This window comes from Geotrypetes seraphini, chromosome 1 (assembly GCF_902459505.1).
Source record: "Geotrypetes seraphini chromosome 1, aGeoSer1.1, whole genome shotgun sequence".
Classification (NCBI taxonomy): domain Eukaryota; kingdom Metazoa; phylum Chordata; class Amphibia; order Gymnophiona; family Dermophiidae; genus Geotrypetes; species Geotrypetes seraphini.
This window is the reverse complement of record NC_047084.1, coordinates 189,006,388-189,027,939: the sequence shown is the minus strand read 5'-3', so window position 1 is coordinate 189,027,939 and position 21,552 is coordinate 189,006,388.

The window sequence follows — 21,552 nt, the reverse complement described above, 5'->3', positions numbered from 1 at the left end:
CGGCAGCACAAGGAAGGTAGAGTCCGTAGAAAGCGCCTGGACCCTGCTCAAGCGTACGGTGCACGAAGCACAGAACCTGTACGTCCCCAGGTTCAGAAAAGAGTGCAAGAAAAATCGAATAAAGAACCCAGCATGGATAACGGCAGCTGTAAAAAAGGCGATCAGTAACAAGAAAGCATCGTTCAAAAAATGGAAACAGGACCAAACGCAGGCCAACCAAAAGGAACACAAGGAAAGCCAGAAGGAGTGCCACCGAGTGGTTAGGAGAGCAAAGAGGGAATATGAAGAGAGACTAGCGGGAGAGGCAAAAAATTTCAAATCATTCTTCAGGTACGTAAAGGGAAAGCAACCAGCGAGGGAGGAAGTGGGGCCCTTGGATGATGGAGACAGAAAGGGAGTAGTGAGGGAGGAAAAAGAAATAGCTGACAAGTTAAATGACTTCTTTACGTCGGTCTTCACGAGGGAGGACACATCCAACATTCCGGAACCAGAGGAAATAGAAAATGGAGATCAAGATAGCAAGCTGGTCCAATTAGAGGTGAGCCAGGAGGATGTCCTCAGGCAGATAGACAAGCTAAAGAGCGACAAGTCGCCAGGTCCGGACGGCATTCACCCAAGGGTGCTCAAGGAATTAAGGAATGAAATAGCAGAGACACTTCAGCAAATATGCAACCTATCCCTAAAAACTGGAGAGATCCCGGAGGACTGGAAAATAGCTAATGTCACGCCCATCTTCAAGAAGGGTTCGAGGGGCGACCCGGGAAACTATAGGCCGGTAAGCCTCACATCGGTCCCGGGAAAGATGATGGAGGCACTGATTAAGGACAGCATCTGTGACCATATCGAAAAAAATGGACAGCTAAGGTCGAGCCAGCATGGGTTCTGCAAGGGTAGGTCGTGCCTCACAAACTTGTTGTACTTCTTTGAGGGGGTAAATAACCAGGTGGACAAAGGTGAACCCATAGACATAATTTACCTAGACTTCCAGAAAGCCTTCGATAAGGTACCACATGAGCGGTTGCTCAGGAAGCTATGGAATCATGGGGTGCGCGGGGAGGTCCACCGATGGATCAAAAACTGGCTGGCAGACAGGAAGCAGAGGGTTGGTGTAAAGGGCCATTACTCGGACTGGCAAGGGGTCACGAGCGGGGTTCCTCAAGGATCGGTGCTGGGACCGCTCCTGTTTAACATATTCATTGACGACCTGGAGGCGGGAACAAAATGCGAGGTCATCAAATTCGCAGATGACACCAAACTATTCAGCAAGGTTGAAACCACGGTTGACTGCGAGAATCTCCAAAGGGATCTTACGACATTGGAAGAATGGGCGAAAAAGTGGCAAATGAGCTTCAATGTAGGGAAATGCAAGGTCATGCATATAGGGAGAAGGAACCCGATGTTCACTTACAAAATGGGGGGATCAATGCTAGGGGTCAGTAATCTGGAAAGAGACTTGGGAGTGATGGTAGACACGACATTGAAGGCGTTGGCACAATGCGCCACAGCCTCGAGGAAAGCAAACCAAATGTTAGGTATCATTAAGAAGGGTATCTCGACCAGAACGAAGGAAGTCATCCTGCCACTGTACCGGGCTATGGTGCGCCCGCATCTGGAATACTGTGTACAGTACTGGTCACCGTACCTCAAAAAGGACATGGCAATGCTTGAGGGAGTCCAGAGAAGAGCAACTAAACTGATTAAGGGTATGGAAAACCTTACATACACTGACAGACTGAAGAAGCTGGGGCTGTTCTCCCTGGAAAAGCGGAGACTCAGAGGAGATATGATAGAGACCTTCAAGATCCTGAGGGGCATCGAAAAGGTTGACAAAGACAGATTTTTCAATTTGAAAGAAACCACAAGAACAAGGGGTCACTCGATGAAATTGAAGGGGGACAGGTTTAAAACAAACGCAAGGAAGTTCTTTTTCACACAGAGGGTGGTGGACACATGGAACACCCTTCCGGAGGCCGTGATAAGAAATAGCACAGTATAGGGTTTCAAGGATGACCTGGATAGGTTCCTGGAAGACAAAGGGATTGAGGGGTACAGATAAGAGCAGTGGAAGGTTTAGAGATAAGTGTAGAGGTAGGCATAAAATTAGTCAGGGACCGCTGACCAGGCAATATGCCTGATGGGCCGCCGCGTGAGCGGACCGCTGGGCTGGATGGACCTCTGGTCTGCCCCGGCGGAGGCGACTACTTATGTACTTATGTTACCAATCATCAGAGATAAAATTAAGAGGTCAGGACAATCACTGCTCATCATGCCATGCAGTAATGTGTAGTAGAGATCTTACCTATGTGGAAACTGCTGCAAGAATGCAGGGTATTCCCCAACAGTTACCCCAGAACCTTTGCATAACATGGTGTTGCTTTTGACCCTTAACCACATTTGAGTCAACATGCCCTGAAATTAACCCTGATTGTCTCCTATAATGCCTTTGCAAATGGGTTATTGCACATCAAAGCGCTTCTTATATTTCTTTTTCAGCATACTCACTTTCTCTTTTCTTGTGAGATAAGTCTATTCAGATCCTACCTTCAGTTTTTTAATTCACCTTTATCTTGAGTCCAAAGAGTAACTGTAAAATTGCTACATCATTCTTTAATGCGGCTATGATATTTGTTTTTGCTTTATTTCATATTGAGACATGTTCCCTCTTACAAAATTTGGGGACCTGACAAGGCGTTGATGGTATTTTTTTCTTTAATTTTGCATGATTTAGTTCTTTTCACTTATTTCTTACAGTCTGTTCATGTCATTTCATTTCAAGAAGTCTCCTTGGATTTGTATTGTTTAAAGCTTAATAAAAGAAATAGCTGCCATGCCACTGGGGAAATTTAAGAAGATTTTTTTAAAATTGTTCAACAGATGTTCATTCCCCATACATTCCAAACTAACTGGTTGTTTTTCAGCCTTCAACATACTGAGTTAATGTGAACAAAAGTGGCATCTACTTATTATAGTCTTGCATTTTACCTATGTAAGTCATGCAGATAGCAAGCTATAAACTTATCTTGTAAACAATTGTAGTATACATGTAATATGACATTGATCCAATTAATTCATTACACTTATTCCATATTTATTTGAATTATTATGCCTCAAGATAGAAATAATATCTGGAGTGAAGAAGTAATAGTGCAGCGGGCTTTGATCCAGGTGAACTGGGTTCAAGTTCCTATGACCTTAGGCAAGTCACTTAACTCTCCAATGGCCAAGGTACAAAAAATTAGGTTGTGAGCTCACTAAGGCAGAGAAAGTACCTGTATATAACCCCAAATTCTATGCATGATGCTTTGCATCGCGTGCACAATTTTATTGAACTGCAAGCCAATTAGTGTTGCTAATTGGCTTCTTGATAAGCAATTAATATTAATTGGTTTAAATTTAAACAGGCATAAATTCCATACCTATACAGTAATTTATACACAGCAGAAAAACAAAAGTAGCACAGGAATTGGAGGGTCATGGGCGGATCAGGGGCATTTCTCAAATTATGTACTTATGTAATTATAGAATTTTAGGTATCCATGCCTATCTTTAGGTGCAAAGTTTTGCATCACATTTCTGCTGGTGCAAACGGACATGCCTAAAGTTAGGTACATGTCCCAGGCAGAAACAGTACTCTATAAACCATGTCTAACCTAAACTTGGCTTATAGCAGTGTGCTGCAAACTTTTTAAAGACGCGGCACACTAAGTGCGGTCCTGTGGCTGGAGGGCATCCAGAAGTGCGCGGACACTGCCGTGATATAATGTGCACGTGTGATGTCATTATGCGCGGATGTGCTCCAGCCGCGGCCCCGAGATTCGTATTGTCACCGGTGGTGGAGTTCTAGAGAGGGAGAGGTGCGGATAGCAGGAGAGGCATTGGTGCTGGCTGACTGCCCATAGGACATGCCTCTCACCGCGAGAGATTAACTCTAGCACCTCTACTCCTTGGGCATCTTGCGGCATACCTGGAATGTGCTGCAGCACTGTTTGCAATACACTGGTTTATAGAATATCATTCAATGGTGGTTTTTTGTTGTTTTTTTTTAATGACAATTTCTTAGGCACCATATATAGAATTCAGGCAATAAGGCATGCATCCAGTATTTTTATTTATTTATTTAATATTTTGACACATTCTCCCATGGAGCTCAGAATGGGTTACAAATCAGGTACTCAAGCATTTTCCCTATCTGTCTGGGGCAGTAGAGGATTACGTGACTTGCCCAGGGTCAGCATGGGGTTTAAACCCACAACTAGAGAATGACACAGGAACAAATTTGTTCCCGTCCCTGCAGAAACTCAATTTCCCCATCCCTATTAGTTTTGTCTCTGTCTCTGCCCCATTCCTGTAAGCTCTGCCTTAACCACACAAGCCTCGAACCCTTATGATTTTAAAGTGTTTGAAGCTTGCGTAGATAAGGCCGGAGCTTGTAGGAATGGGGCGGGGACAGGAAAAGAACTTGCGGGGACAGGACGGGAAAATGAGTTCCCGTGGGGATGGAGAAAAATTTGTCCCCGTGCCATTCTCTACCCACAACCTCAGGGTGCTAAGGCTGTAATTCTAAACTCAACACTCTCCCCCCCTAGTAATGCTAATAGCAGTAGAATGTAAATGCTGTCCATAAAATAGGTATAGTCAGAAAATATCTTATCTGTGTTTTTGTGCACAGTTAATTCAAGTTTGCAAGTTTATTAGGTTTTTTATATACCACCTATCAAGGTTGTCTAAGCGGTTTTACAATCAGGTATTCGAGTATTTTTCCCTCTCTGTCCCGGTGGGCTCACAATCTATCTAACATACCTGGGGCTATGGAGGACTGAGTGACTTGCCCAGGGTCACAAGGAGCAGCACGGGGTTTGAACCCACAACCCCAGGGTGCTGAGGCTGTGGCTCCAACCACTGCGCCACACACTCCTCCTAATATTACTTTGTACCTTAATGGTAGAAAAATATCCGTTTGTGTCACCTAGATGGAAAAGTGCAAATATCAGCAGAGGACTACAAGATGGGCCAGGAGAGGGATGAGAGAGTAATAGGAGATGCGTTTTTCTTCTGTTTATTTGATTTAAAAAAAAAAAAAAAAAGATATTTTAATTTATGGCATTAGGGTGTTTATCATTGGAAAACATCTAAGTAATAGAAACCTCCTAAAGGCTTCCCCCAACAAGATCCCCCTTCCCACCCCACATCCAAACCCATCCCTGACCTTTTTAAGGTGGGAGAGGGAGGCGTCTGGTGCCTAGTGTGAACAGGAGTAAACCCCAGACACTCTTTCTCTTCCTTGTCCTGGGATCAAAATGATGTTGGCGACTCCTAGCAGTAATCTCATCGTAGTGTCACTAGGAATCGGGACGCCAAAAAAGGGCATTTTGGATGATCAAAAATATAATTTCTCTAAAAGATTATGTTACATGTCACTTTCCAGTATTGCATTGTGAACTAAAGATGCCAAGGAAAGTCACATAATTAAGTACTAACAATACTTACTGCTCAGTCTCACTTGTGCTGTTTACATCTTCACCCTCCACTTGCTAACATACTTTTAAGTGTACAGTAACTAGCTTAAAGTAATAACCTACCAAGTGTTGCTGCGGGCTACAGTTTTAGCTGACACAAACCATCTTTCACTTGACACACTTCATGGTTTCTAACATCAAATAGCTTTGTTCCAAAGCTGCTTTTTCATGCCTTGTTTAGACTTATAAACTGGTAGCAACTGGCAGTTCAGCAGTTTAAGGGCTCCTTTTGCAAAGCTGTGCTACCGATTAGCGGCATTCTAAATGCAAAGAAGCCCACGGGAATAGAATGGGCTTCATCGCAAAGTAGCACAGTGTTGTAAAAGGAGCCCTAAGTTTGCAAAATTTGTATGTATAAATGGATAATGGATTTACATTGAGACTCAAAACCCTTCTTTCATCATTCTGATCAAGCATACACTTCCAGAACCGTTAAAAGTTAAATAATTTGGCATACCATTTAGCCACAGTTTTATTAGAAGTACACAAATTTTAAATAGAACAATTCTTAAATTGCTTTGTTTCAGACTTTGATTCATGCATTTGCCTACTTTGATTCATGCTTATATTGCATTTGATTACTGCAATATAGCCTGTTCAGGGACAGCAAAAACTCAAATCCGTGGAGGGGCATAATAAAAAAAACGTCTAAGTCCCCTTTTGGCCTAAGCCCCTAAACGCTGAAAGAAGCATTCTAAAAAAAAACGTCCAAAATGAGGGGTTTTTTTTTTTGTTGTTGGTTTTTTTTTTACAATGGCCTACCTCTACGTTCAGCAGTTTAATCGCCTGGACCACCACAACAACTAATATTAAAATACATTCACAACCAAAAAATTGCCCAAGTCCCAAATGCCCAAAACAAGACCTTTTAGGCGAAGGAGGAACCAGTCCTTCACCTAAAAGCAGGATTCTATAACTGGCACCTGTCAAAAACAACACCAGTTACAGAATTCACCCCCCCCCCACAACAATCGCCGCACAAATACTGGCAAGAGGGATACCAGGCCATCCTGTCGAGTTGCACCCCTGGACCCCCCCCCCACACACACACACACAACACTGGCAGGAAGGATCCCAGGCCATCATGCTGAGGCGCATCCCTGGAATCCCCCACCCATCAACAATACTGGCAGGAGGGATCCCAGGCCCTCCTGCTGAAGATGACTCCCAACCCCCGCGAACACCCCCCCCCCGAACAACCCCACCACCACCCCGGACCCCTCCACACTAACCTTTAACATTGGCTGGCCGGACTGGTCCCCGGTTTGTCTGTTCGGCAAGCCCGCCATCCTCGGAATGTTGGTCCTACACCTTCCCGATGCATTGTGGGATGCACCGGGGAGGGGCCTAGGGCCTGATTGGCCCAGTCAATAGGAGGGGCCTTAGGCAACTGGACCAACCGGCATTGCTGTTAATTATATGTTGGTTATTATTATTATCTATTGGTAGTTGCTAGTAAGCTGCCTTTATTTGTGCTTTGTTTTAATTGTGTTAATACTTTTTTTCTGATGTTTTATATAACTGTTATTGTATAGGACAATTGTTGGTTCCTATGTATAATGTAAATATGTTATACTAGCTGGTGCCCCGGCGTTGCACGGGTATTTAATTATAGCAATAACACAATAAATGGATTCAAATAAAGATACTTTATAGTGGTGAATGAAATTATTTTTTTACAGCTTAATAAAAAGTACAATATTCAAATTATAATGTGAAATATTTGACAAAATGAATACAATACAACTAACGCAAAACGTGATTATAAACAACATTTTTAGTTTCACCTCCTGTAGCAAGAACATATAAATTCTTGGGTGAACCCACCCTTGAGCAAGCAACATAGAGTTGTGGGCCGCGAGACCCCAGAACATATCATCCCAGGTAGTGAGGGATCTCCATACCAAGTTTCGTTCAAATCGGTCAAGCCGTTTTTGAATTACAGGGAGAAAGGCAGCTTTTTACATTTTTTCCATTGACATGAATGGGTGAAATCTGATTTTCTGTTTGTAGCTCCGCCCACATGTGCAGGTGGGATGCGAGACCCCCAGAACATATCACCCCAGGTAGAGAGGGATCTGCATACCAAGTTTCGTTCAAAAGCCGTTTTTGAATTATTGTGAGAATGGCAGCTTTTTACATTTTTTCCATTGACATGAATGGGTGAAATCTGATTTGCTGTTTGTAGCTCCGCCCACGTGTGCAGGTGGGCCGCGAGACCCCCAGAACATATCACCCCAGGTAGAGAGGGATCTGCATACCAAGTTTCGTTCAAATCGGTCAAGCCGGTTTTGAATTACTGTGAGAATGGCAGCTTTTTACATTTTTTCCATTGACATGAATGGGTGAAATCTGATTTTCTGTTTGTAGGTCCGCCCACGTGTTCAGGTGGGACGCGAGACCCCCAAATCATATCATCCCAGGAAGTGAGGGATCTGCATACCAAGTTTCGTTCAAATCGGTCAAGCCGGTTTTGAATTACAGTGAGAATGGCAGCTTTTTACATTTTTTCCATTGACATGAATGGGTGAAATCTGATTTACTGTTTGTAGCTCCGCCCACGTGTGCAGGTGGGCCGCGAGACCCCCAGAACATATCACCCCAGGTAGTGAGGGATCTGCATACCAAGTTTCGTTCAAATCGGTCAAGCCGTTTTTGCGTGATCGCGGCACATACACACACACACACATACACACATACATACCTCCGATTTTATATATATAGATGACATGGTTGTATTTATAAGTTTTATATAATAAAATTTATTGAACTTAAAACAAACCAGAGAAAATATTTATTCACACAATGTGTAATTAAACTGGAATTCATTAACAGATAATGTGGTGCAATTAGTTAGCTTAGTAGGGTTTAAAAAAGGTTTGGATCATTCCCTAAAAGAGAAATCCATAGGCCTTTATTTAAATAGTATGGGGAAATCCACAGCTTATTGCTAGAATGGTAGAAAACTGGAACAATCTTCCGGAGTCTGTCATGGGGAAAACACTCTCCAGTTAGATAAAGTTAGACAAGTTCCAGCTGAACAAGGACATATGCTGACAGGGCTAGTCTCGGTTAGAGCACTGGTCTTAGACCACAGGGCCGCCACGTGAGCATGATGGATCACTGGTCTGATCCAGCAGCGGCAATTCTTATGTTCTTATAAGCAACATAGAATCTGTTTTGCTACTTGGGATCTAGCTAGGTGCTTGGGACCTGGTTTGGCCACTGTTGGAAACAAGATACTGGTCTTGATGGACCTTCAATCTGTCCCAGTATGGCAATTCTAACGTTCTTAAATGGTGTGTTTGACATACTAGTGAAGCAGGAGAGTACTTTCACTCTCAGCAAGTAGTCATTATAGGGTTAGATTTAGACAATGTTTTTTAGTTATGTGCATATATTCTGATGTTAAAAAGCACTTATTCGGTCCCCCACCCCAAGCAGGTGCCCCTCACAGAACCCTCCTGATGTACAACTGCTCATCTCTAAGTAGAACCTACCAAAGAATATGGAACCACATTGAGGCATCCTACTTTCCTTTTAATTTTGAGTAGCATCTATGCTACCAGATTTCTGGCAGCTTAGCTGCACAACTGCAATGGTGTTAATACCAGCTGTGACAGCTAACATGTGGCACTACCCCTATGCAAGCTGTCATGGCTGGCCATGCCCCATCACAACCCCCTTTACCATCCAAAATCTGCTCCTGCATGTGTTAAACAGCTAGCATGTGTTTTGTTTTTAACTGTGCTGGCTGTTTTAACATGAGGTAGCCATTAGAAAGCATCTGTACTAATGGTTACCACACGGTGAAACCAGTTCTAGCTGCTTAGTGCAGCCTAGTAAAATGTCCCCTAAATGACTCATACAATTTAGTTTAGGAATGAAATTCATTAATGTTTTAATCATTTTTAAAGTCAGCTCAAACTGTAATGATTAATAGAAAGACACGGAAATTTCTTATGAATCCTCAAAGGTCTGTTACTTTTCTACACAAGAAAGGAAATGCAATGGAAAAAAAAAATAGAAGAAATACAAGATTTCAGATGTAACAGAGGTATAGCAGCCCTGTGGTCAGTCATATCTGTTACCTCTTTATCATAAATTGCCCAATCATTTATCATTTTAATTACAAAGTAAAATCTGAACTTTCTTAAATTGATTATGTTTATGTGCTGCTGCTTAGCAATGGAAATAAAAAAAAAAAAAAAGACGGTCTATAACAAAAATCATAATATACCGAGAACTATGATAACTGATAACACAATTTAATGCAGAACAGGCTATTAAAATGGCACATTATTGTTGAAATTCGCAATTTTTATTTAAAGAATATCAGTATGAAAATGGAAAAGTGCTTACCATTTTGCAGATGTCTGCTTTGCTTCCTGTTACGTTCTGCTATTTAAATTAAATTCTAAATTGCAACAGTTCTTATTTATATATATATATATATATATATGGGGGCTGCAATAATTTAAATTTTTGACATGCATTTCTTAGGTGAGAAATGAACAAACTTAATTAGTTGGGTGAGGGAGAATCTATATACAATTCCCCAGTCATTTTAGCATGTTTTTAAAGATTTTAAATGAGAACTTCCAATTAAAATTGTACATGTCACACTGTCTCATTTAGGTCCACCGTTCTCTTTAGCAGACACAGCCTCAGCTGAGCAAGCTGCCTTGATGTGTGCTAAGCTCAATTCATTTCTGATGTTCTGCCAAATTGCCTCATTAACTGCCATACTAACACCACCGACACTTTTAACATTAAGCTATTTGCATTCGCATCATTCTCTTTAGACTAACAATAATTATTCTCATTAGACCAATAAAAATAAGTAATTTACTAATACGCAGTAAAGCCATATGTTTTTGCAATATAATTAATATGAAAAAGAATGCAAATTTAGCCTTACCCAATCCATTACTGTGCATGCACCTTTGCAACACACTTTGAGCATCAGAGGTGTGGACTATAATTTTTAATATTATAGCATTAGCATTTGCATTCCCATCACCTGCAACTGAAAGCTAATCACCATCAATCAATAATCACACAACTCAATTTTATTGGAATAAATATTTGGCCGCAGTTTTATTATCTATCTGAATGTTATCTCCACTTATAATACAATCCATGTCCAAAAAACAATAAACCCCCAATGCATATTTCACACACACCCAGGGAGCTATTCGGTGTCAAAACTAGCACCTGTTAACATTCTCCCAAACATTACCCATGGTGTCGCAAGGTCATGCTTCCCCTCCCCCCAAACATAACCCACAGTGACGTTAGGCCATGCTTCCCCTCGCAGCAGTATCACATACGAGTGTTACATTTATTTATTTATTAAATGCTCATCTCCCAGATCCAACTAGGCCAAACCTCATTTTCCGCCCCACCCAAAGCTGCGACCATCTCCCCCCAGCCCCATAAGCTCCACCAAACCCACCCAAATCGACACCCCCCACCCCACCCCACAACACTGACACAAAACATAACACCAGCACAAATGGGAGGGAGGGAGGGATAATCTTTTCCTGAAGAGACTACTCTACTGTTCCCCTTTCCTCACAGAATTCACTCCAGCCTGCCACAACATCCAACCAATCACGTGACTGCTCCACCCCATCACCTTAGAAACCTCCCTAATCATTTTTCTTTCTTACAAGCTCTGTCTATTAACCCTTTCTTACCTCCTCTTATAAACTTGTCAATCCTTATTCTACAGACCCTTGACAACACCTCATATATTCCCCTCCCCCTCTGCCCCCCCTCCCATTTTACCCACACAATCATTCAATAAATACTACCAGCAGGTGACATCAGCTCAGCTAATGTTATATCACACCAGATGAATCTGGTGTTCTTCTTCATTATTTGCCAACCCATCCCAAAAGCCTCAATTTCTTTCTAATACAGTATATATCTATATATCAAGACAGAGATAAAGATATTCAACCGGCGATGATCAACGGCACATTGAATTTTTGGGTTTCCAGAGCTGGCTATCGCATAGCCAGTTAAGTGTGATATTTAGCACTCAACTGGCTATGGGCAGAACTGACTTTTATGTCGTCCTGTTTATATGGTTAACCTGGCTGGTTAAGTGCTGAATATCGTCACTTAACTGGTCAAGCGCTGATACTATCCTGGGATATCCCCATAATACAACGAACAGACTGCAGACAATGTACAAGATGCAGGCGTTGTTTATTAGTAATTGCAGTAACATATACAACCTTATAGCCAACCAAGGGACCCGACACAGTCCGTGTTTCGGATAACACGCCTTCCTCAGGGGTCCTTTGTGGTTTAGGTATAAAGCAAACACACGCCAATCACGATCAAATGGGGTCAAGCAAGTCTTACACATTGTCGGGTCCCTTGGTTGGCTATAAGGTTGTATATGTTACTGCAATTACTAATAAACAATGCCTGCATCTTGTACATTGTCTGCAGTCTGTTCGTTGTTTTCTGGTTGCTGTTGTTTACTGCAGACTACGTTGGATTTTCTTTCTCCCTTTTGTATATCCCCCATAATAGCCAGTTTTCAGGATGGCGCTAACCTGCTATTTTCAGCAGCACAAACTAGTTAAGTGCCACTGAAAATTTGCAGTTAGTCTTGAATGGGTGATTTAGGGGCTCATTCTCAAAAAAGAAAAATGTTCAAAAAGGGGCATAATTGGGCTGATGGGCATTTTTCTTGTCAACTCCTTCCAATTCACTATTTTCAAAACCTATTTTCTAGACAGATTTCAATGCTGTTCAACTGCAGGTCATCTAAATCTCAAGGGGGCCATGTTAGAGGTATGTTAGGGGTGGGACTATGACCAATTTATGACTTGGATGTCTTTCTGCCATACTCAAACATTTAAGAATACGTCCAGGGCACAATTTGGATGTTTGGGACCAGATCTGTTTTAATAATGTATAAGTGCCAAAAAAAAAGTATCCAAACTGAAAAAAAAAATGACTACAGGAAGGATGTAAGCATGACCCCCACATACTCCCCCAGTGGTTACTTACCCCTCCACACCCCATTGATGTACGTACCTGGCACACTCATTTAGGATATGATAGCTTCTGATAGCTAGTAGAGCAGCAAACAGGACCCTGGTGTAGTGTGGTGGTCAGTGCAGTGGACTGCAGTGAAGAGGATCCAGGCCCATACCTCACTGTAACTAGTACACTTGTGGTGGAGAGCGTGATCCCACCAAAACCCATCCAAAATCTACTATACCTACATACAGTATACAGTAGTTGACACCTGTAGGCATAAGGGCTATTGTGGTGTACAGTTTGGTTCAGTAGGTTTTGGAAGGCTCACCATACACTATATGGGAGTCATGGTGAGATGTGTACCTGGGCCTTTTTATGTGAAGTTCACTGCAGTGCCCACCCCTGCCCCAAGATAACTCACTGCTCTGCTGAGATATCTGTGTTGCCAGTCTACTAAAACTGTTGGCCCCTACTAGATCCCAATGACTTGGTTCTTTGTGTTTTCCTTTTGAACATGGGTTTTTTTTTCCCCAAAAAAAAATTATTCAAAAAGATATACACATGGGGGTGAAATTCTATATAGGATGCCAGTCTCAGCAGTTACCTAAAAAGTGACTGAGAATTGCAGACTGGCATCCTATACGGAATCGTGTCTGCCCTAACAGACAGATGCCTAATCCTGTCTAACCACCATGATTCTCTAACTGGTGCCCATGTTTCAGGTGCCAGTTAGAGAATCACATTGCCATCAACTGATCATGGCAAGGGAATCCCCCTGCTGTGATCAACCGAGTGGCTATGGCAGAGAACCACTGAACCCCCCTGTGAATTAACCCGGTAGGAGGGATGTCCACACCCTTCCACTGGAACCCTCAAACCCCCCCACCCCACCTGCAAATTCACCCAGCAGGAGGGATTTCCACTCCCTCCCACTGGAACCCCCAAACCCCTCATGACATCTCCCTCCAGACACCCCACACACTCCCCCTACCCCAAAGCCCCCCTCATTGTACAAATGAAGACCAGAAGGATGCTTACACCCTCAAATTGTCAGGTTCGCCACACCAAAATAGTGGGCCTTCCCCTTTCCAGTGCATTCTGGGATTCCTCGGGGAGAGGCCTAAGGCTTTGATTGTCTCATATGCCTAAGACCCCTCCCATAGGAGGGGCCTTAGGCATCTGAGCCAATCAGAGTCTGAGGCCTCCTTCCTAGTGCAGCATATACTGCTGTTTTTATGAGCGATAGCACCTTAACAACTGTTTATTTATTTAATTTGTTTTCTATTCTGTTATCCCCAAAGAGCTCAGAACGGTTAAACATACATAATATACAGTTAGGTTATGATTTGCACTAGATTTGCCATAATTCCAGTATAAGTTTATGATACAAGTTTTTATCCTATCTTGACGCATACTAGAGGTTTAATACTAATATACATAGTATACAGTTTACAGGTTTCAATTTGTCATAGTTATCCTTACAGTGTAAGTTTTCCAGTACAAGTTTTATCCTAACTTTACACACAGACAGTTTACAGGTTAGATTTGCCATAGTTAAAGTGCAAAATTTTTCAATACAAGTTTTCCTTACGTGACACATACCAGGATCTGGTAGCAGTATACATTTTTTGTAATTCATCAGTCAAAGGCAGGGCAGTTAGGTGAAGAGGTATGTTTTTATTGATTTCCTAAAGTTGAAGAGTCCTTCAAGGGATCTCATTTGCGGGGGCAGTCAATTCCAGTAGCTCGGTATGAAGTGGGAGTAGGAATGTTATTTGGCGGTTTGCAGGTGAAAGCCATGACCAGGGTGTGTTTTGAAGCATATTTCATCCAGGCTCGTACGGATGAAACTTAGCTATCATATAGGCCAGAGTCATGTCGTGCAAGGATTTTAATGCTAGCATCAAGCCCTTGAAGAGACGTTTGGCTATGGGCAGCCAGTAAGCTGACGCTAGAGCCTGGGAGACAGGGTAGCACACATAGAGTTTTTTTTAGAAGTCTGATGCTGCGTTTTGTACACACTGGAGACGTCATATATTCTTCACCACAAGACCACTGAATAGTGCATTGCAGTAATCCATGAGGGAGAATACTAAGGTAGAGTAGTTGGGTAAAGTCAGAGTCTGAAAAGTGGTTCCTTATTTTACAGAGTTGTCACAGGTAGTAAAATGAGGAAGAAACCACCTGAGAGATATGGTTTGAAAACGATAGGTTGTCGTCAAGGAGTATTCTTAGGCTGTTATGGTAGTCGAGTCCCAGCACAGCGAGGGATGGGTGCGGTTGCAGCATTTTTTGCAGATCCAAAGGAGTTCTGTCTTGGAGGCATTTAGTTGTAATTTGTTGACGGACATCCAATTTGATTTCTGAGAGGCAGTTTAGGAGTTTTGTAATCTGGGTTTCATGGGCTTCTCCTAGCAGTAGGTACAATTGGATGTCATCCGCTTATGAGTGAATCTGTATTTGATATTTACAGCTTATATCTTTTTGAATAAAGATTAGGTCTAGGATGTGGCCCACAGAGTGAGTCAGCGAGGGGACCATTTGTTGGAAGTCTAAGTCTGATAGTGAAGTGATGAAGTATGCTGGAGCTCCAGTCTCGTTTGGGTGGCTTATGAAGTTAAAGTCTCAAAGTATGATGACTTGGTTATATGTGATGAACATTTTACTAAGGACGGGTAGTAGGTCATTTAAGAAGGTTATTGGAGAGTGTGGTGCTCTGTAAATCAAGGCGAAGGTTAGATCTCTGTTGTGATCCACCGAGAAGGTGAAGCACTCTAGTGCATCTAGTGTGATGATGTCTATCAGTCTTGGGTTGAGGTTGGACTTAATGATGGTGGCTACACCTCCACCACTAGTGTTAGTGTGTAAGCAAGCTATTGCTTGGCATCCTAGTGGGCACAGCATACCCAGAGTCGTTCCGTCATTCTCTTTAAGCCAGGTTTCAGTAATTAGGAAGATGTCCCAGTTATTGTCTGTGAGGAGGTAATTTAGTATACTTTCTTTGTTGTTTATAGACCTTGCATTTGCCAGTACCAATTTGAGATTATTGGGTGTGGGGGAGGGGGAGGATATAGGGATAGGCCTAAGGTATTGGGGTCTGTGTAGTAAGGATTTCCTATGGGGAAGGTGACAGAAGGCACCATACCTACCTTGGCTTGTGATGACGGGGATGGTGGAATACATGTTGGCAAGGACAGTAACTGGCATAAGATAGAAGAACACAGATTGTGGCATTGGTATTATGAAGATAGTATAATTTTGAATGCTTGTGGTGGCTAGGTTAGGGATACAGAGCTTTGGTAGGATTTGGTTGGGTAGCAGGTGGAGTGTGTTGGGGATGATTGTTGGGTGGGTCTATATAATGTGAGCCTAGGGATGGGTGAGTTGAGGGGAGGGTGGGAGGGCCTAGGCCAGGGGCACAGTGTGGGTATGGAGACTATCTCGAAAAGTCTCCTGAAGTCAGCATATGCTTTGTCAAAAGTACAGTTTTATAGAAGCAAAAAAGTCTCTGATAAGGGCAGAGTGATGAGTTTATAGAGCAGCTCAGGTGAATTACCCAAAAGCACCACAAAACCACCCATCTAACTTTAGACCTATAGCCTCAATTCCGCTATATGTCAAAATTATAGAAGGCCTAGTAGCCAAACTCCTCACCAATTACATAGATGACCACAACCTACTCCACCCCATGCAATCAGGCTTCAGAACAAACTTCAGTACAGAGACACTACTAGGCTCCCTTATGGATACCGTCAGACAACACCTTAGTACAGGGAAAAAAATGCTTCTCATACAACTGGACCTAACTGCGGCATTCGACTTAGTGGATCACAACATCCTTCTACAGATCTTAGACGCAATAGGCATCTCAGATAAAGTATACTCTTGGCTTGAAGGATTCCTAAAACTCAGAACCTACAGTGTAAAATCAAACAAAGAAAAGTCAGAATCCTGGTCAAACCCTTGCGGCGTACCACAAGGATCTCCACTATCCCCTACCCTCTTCAATCTCTACACTGCTTCTCTAGGAACGCATCTGGACAATCTGGGCATAACCACCTATAGTTATGCTGATGACATCACCATCCTCATCCCATACGATCATTCTAAACCTACCATGACAGACAAACTTCACCAAACACTTGAAACAGTCACAACCTGGATGAAAAATCACAAACTTAAACTCAACCAAGACAAAACCAAATTCATCCTTCTCGAAAATGACAAGGTCCAAACCACAACCATCTTAGATATAAACGCAATCAAATATCCCATCCAAACCACCATAAAACTATTTGGCATGACCATAGACAGATGCTGCACTATGCAACCGCAAATAAATAAAACAATTCAGAAATCATTCGCAATCATGAGAAATCTGAGACAAGTCCGAAAATTCTTTGAAAGAACACAATTCCAACTTATAGTACAATCCCTAATACTAGGAATACTGGACTACTGCAACATCCTCTTCCTTCCTTGCCCTGCAACTACGATTAGACAACTCCAAACAATCCAAAATACAGCTTTGAGACTCATCTACTCATTGAAAAAACATGACCACATCACTGAAGCCTTCATCAACTCACATTGGCTTCCAATCCAAGAAAGAATCCAATTCAAATTCTACTGCATATTATTTAAAACCCTACACGGAGACAGCCCATCATACTTGAACAATCGCCTCATCCAAGCACCCACTACCAGACACAGAAAAACGCACTCCCCATTCATACCCCCCCCAATCAAGGAAGTAAAAAGAACAAAACTACACGACGGCCTCCTAGCCACTCAAGCCGCAAGGTTGGACAACCAGATTTCCAACCTTCTGATGACCACCCCAGACTATAGGACGTTCAGAAAAGAAATAAAAACCACACTTTTCAAGAAATTCCTGAAGCAGCAATAACATCACGACCTCTCAGTAACTCTAAAACTGACATTTGATCTACCCATTACTGCACTAATAATAACAAAAGAACCTCCACTATGACCACCTATTAATTCTTTTACAAACCACCTCACCCTCAACAACCCGTTAAATGTTTATAAGATCTACAACTTACCTTTCTAGCTAATCATTGTAACTCTGTTTTTTTTAAATTAACCTCTTGTAATCCGCCTTGAACCGCAAGGTAATGGCGGAATAGAAATCCCTAATGTAATGTAATGTAATTAAATGGATAATTCTAATTGAATATAACATGGAAGACTGTATAGTAAAGAAGCTTTAACTGAACTGAAGAGTTGCTGAGAGTGGTGGTGGTTTCACATCACTTCAGAATCAATACTGTGTTTTATCTTGTGACATATCTCGCATTGTTTTATTTGATACGATATACTGCAAGACTCCTGAGGCAGGCTGATTTGGCTGAAATGCCTGTGTGTAAAGTCATTGAGTTAATAAAGTGTATCATTTTTTGGACTCCTCTGCTGTTTTCTTGTGCGTTATGCAAACTGGGGGGGGGGGGGGGGGGTCATTCTTTAAAGTGAACACTAACATTTACACACCGCCTTTACTGAAAATACAATCAAATGCATACAAAAGAACTACTATAAAATATAGGGCATATTATGTAGCAATCATTGTCAAAAATAGTAACTGGCTTTCACACAAATAATAATGAACTGTGTCAAATTGGATCAACAGGACCAGCTCTCAGTGCTGAAACTTATGTTCCAAAAACCTGTTTTAAAAAAATAAAGTCAATCTGAGTTTTAAAAGAGGAGAAAGATCATTCTCCTTGAATATAACTTCGAAGACTGTTCCAAGATAATAGTGTCATAAAAAGAAAGTGCAATGTCTGATCAACTCCAGCTTGGCTAGTCTTAAAGGTTATCAAGTAAATAAGAAACACGGGGGGGGGGTGTCTTTTACTAAGGTGTGCTAGCCGATTTAGCGTGCGCTAAATGATAACGCACCCATTATATTCTATGGATGCGTTAGCATTTAGCAAAATCTAGCACACCTTAGTAAAAGAGCCCCCCCCCCACTCACTGTCTCCCAAAATGGAGGACAAGGAGATCTTCAGCAGTGGAAGAACAGTATCAAGGACAATTTTCAATAGGCAATTTTGATGTCTCAGGATTAGAAAAATCTAATCACGTGAAAGTAAAAAGATCTACCCTGGTAGCAGGTTTCTTATTTATTTAAAAATGTATTAACCACATTATCATGCAATTCTAAGTGCTTCAGTAAGATATGAGGATGGTTCCCTGGCTGTACTTCTGTAAAGTAACAACACATTTTTTGGGTCAATGAATTTGGATTGTACCAGACCTTTTCAAAAGTATTCAGGAAAGAAGGAAACTTGTATTTCTTCATTTGCATTGTGAAGCTTTGGCCTTTGGAGCTTCCTTTATAATTTGTTTTCCATGCAAATTTTTTTTTTAAAGTTAAATTCTGTAAGATATGTTTTTTGACACAAGACACTTAAAGGTTTTTCTTGAATCTAAATGTTCTGGCTGAGTAACTAGAATTGGTAAATATTGGGAATTGTAGGTTATGTTTGTAAGGTTGCAGTAAGGATTTAGTCTGGAGGATCTCAGGATTTTGTAAAGACTAAATATGAGGGGCCGCTGAAAAGTTCTTGGCCCAACCAACAAAGCTGGAATATTCTCCATCAAGGTCTATACATTTAGGCCCTCTTTTACAAAGGCGCACTAAGCGTTTTAGCATGGATTTAGCACACACTAAATCAATGCATGCATTAACCACTAACATGTCCATAGGATAACATGCATGCGTTAGCGTTTAGCGCATATGTAGCATGCGCTAAAAAGCTTAGCGTACATTTTTAAAAGAGGGGGTTAGTCCAGTGATTTTCCACTTTTTTTATTCCATATTTTTCCAACAGAATGAAAAAAGTGGATATACAGTATTTTTCGCTCAATAAGATGCACTTCCCCCCCCAAAAAAAGTGTGTGGAAAAGTTGGTGCATCTTATAGAGCGAATGTAAACACCCACCCACCTGTATGCTGCATTTGCATCTGACACCCTCGCCTACAGCTCCATCAGCCGCAGGTGCCAGCCACTCCCCATCGCTGGTCTTGGCAGTAACACTGAAAGACTGCGCCCTCAACAGTATGCAGGACACCCCCGCAAGCTGCCTCTGTGGAACGCACACTCTCCGAGATTCTGAGATCTTCATGATGTGTCGCTCTCAACCCGGCAAGCCAAACGTTAATCTCCCCACTGACCTCCATCAAATCGGCACACTTTCCAATACCACAGCCAACTCCCCAGATGCACACTTCTCTCGGCCGGTTAGTAGCTGCTTGTTTCTGCGTGCCCTTTAACCACAGCGGAGCCTTGGTCCACGAGGGAGGCTTGCATGCTTCTTCTGCACGCAGCCCTGCCAAAGTTTCAGCTCAGGGTTGGGCCCTAAGACAGCCTGCCTTCTCTCCTTGGCCTTCAGCCGTTGGGCCCTTCCTGCCTCTGCCTCCTTGCCTTCAGCTGCTTCAGGACCTGTCACTGGAGATTGAGCCGACCTTGCAGAGATCTGCTGAGCTGCTTAATTAACTGATTTAATTTACTCCCTGTTTATTTTTATTTATTTTTTTTTTTTCTTCTTACATTTGTTTTTGCTTTTATTATTTTATTTTTATTCCATTTTTTTCCTATGTTTCTGATTTTCTTCCTGCTCTCCTTCTTTATGTGATCTTAATATTGCCTATTCTTTTTCCCTTATTTGCATATAGTTTCCATCATTACTTTCCAGGCACCTCAGCATAGCTTCTGATCCCTATCTGGGACAGATAGGGAAATTCTGTGTGCCATATAACCACATTGTTTAACCAATTTCTAGGTTAATAATTTTTCCTTGTATTCTTTTGTACAACACCTTGACCCAAAAGGCATATGCGCGGTATATAAATAATGTTATGTTATCAGTGTGCCGCGAGCCTGGGTCCTGCTGCAGCCCGAGAACAGTGGCTGCCGCCTTCCTACAGTGACCAGTCGAGGACGCTCTGGGTTGTGAGGAGCGTTGGGGGCGGCCCTGCTGGTATCCAGCCTGGAAGGTGATCACTTTGCCTTGGAAGCCTTCGCTTTCTGCTTGCGTTCTTCTCTTTTGGGCCCTACATCTTCCTGGGCACTGGGAGCTATGAATCTCCGGGTAGCAGCAATGGGGCTCTATCAAGTTTGTCCCGGGACTGAAAGAGCGGAGTCTGCCTGAGCGCCTGAAGAGGAGTGAGAAGTCCATGAACCAGATTCACAGTGATCACTACTTATCAGAGCTCGTATGAAGGAGGCAGGGTGACCAATGCTCCAGGAGCTCCTGACTTTGTTTAGTAGCGGGTTATATTGCTTATAGCTGGGCTTTAATTGGTAGCCAGAAGTATTATCAGAAAGTAGGGCTGCTTTAAGGTTCTTCTCCAGACATGGAATTGTGTCCCTCCACTAAAGACTAATTTGGCCAAACTTGGGAAGAGGTAAAGTAACGGCTTTATATTACAAAAAAAGTGCGGGCACCCCTGCATTAGGGTTTGATTAGCTGCATCTCCTGTTGGTCCCACATAGCCTGGTACAGCAGGAAGGGAAGGGGGCTGGGTGCAGAGCCTGGTAGGGAGTGAGAGAGGTGCTGGGTGTAAAGCCTGGTAACACTGTATACTAGTACACAACTTGGTTCAGAATATTTTTTTCTTGTTTTCCTCCTCTAAATCTAGGGTGCGTCTTATGGAGTGAAAAATACAGTAATAATAATAATTTATTTATAACCCACTATATCTTAACAGTTCAGAGCGGTTTACAACAAAGAGAATCTGCCAGACGCAGATGAAATACAAATGGAATTATATAATTAGCATGGTTGGGTTTCTTTAGCCATATTTGTCATACAAAAGAGATTTCACAGGTTTCCTTAAATATTTGGTAATGGGAAGAATTCACAAAAGAGGTTTCTCAAGCAAATTTGTCATACAGATAAGATTTCACAGATTTCCTAAATTTTTGGTAGGACAATGAGTTCATAAATAGAGCACTTCAAGTTTTGCTCCAGACACTAGCATGGTAAGCTAAAGTTGTGT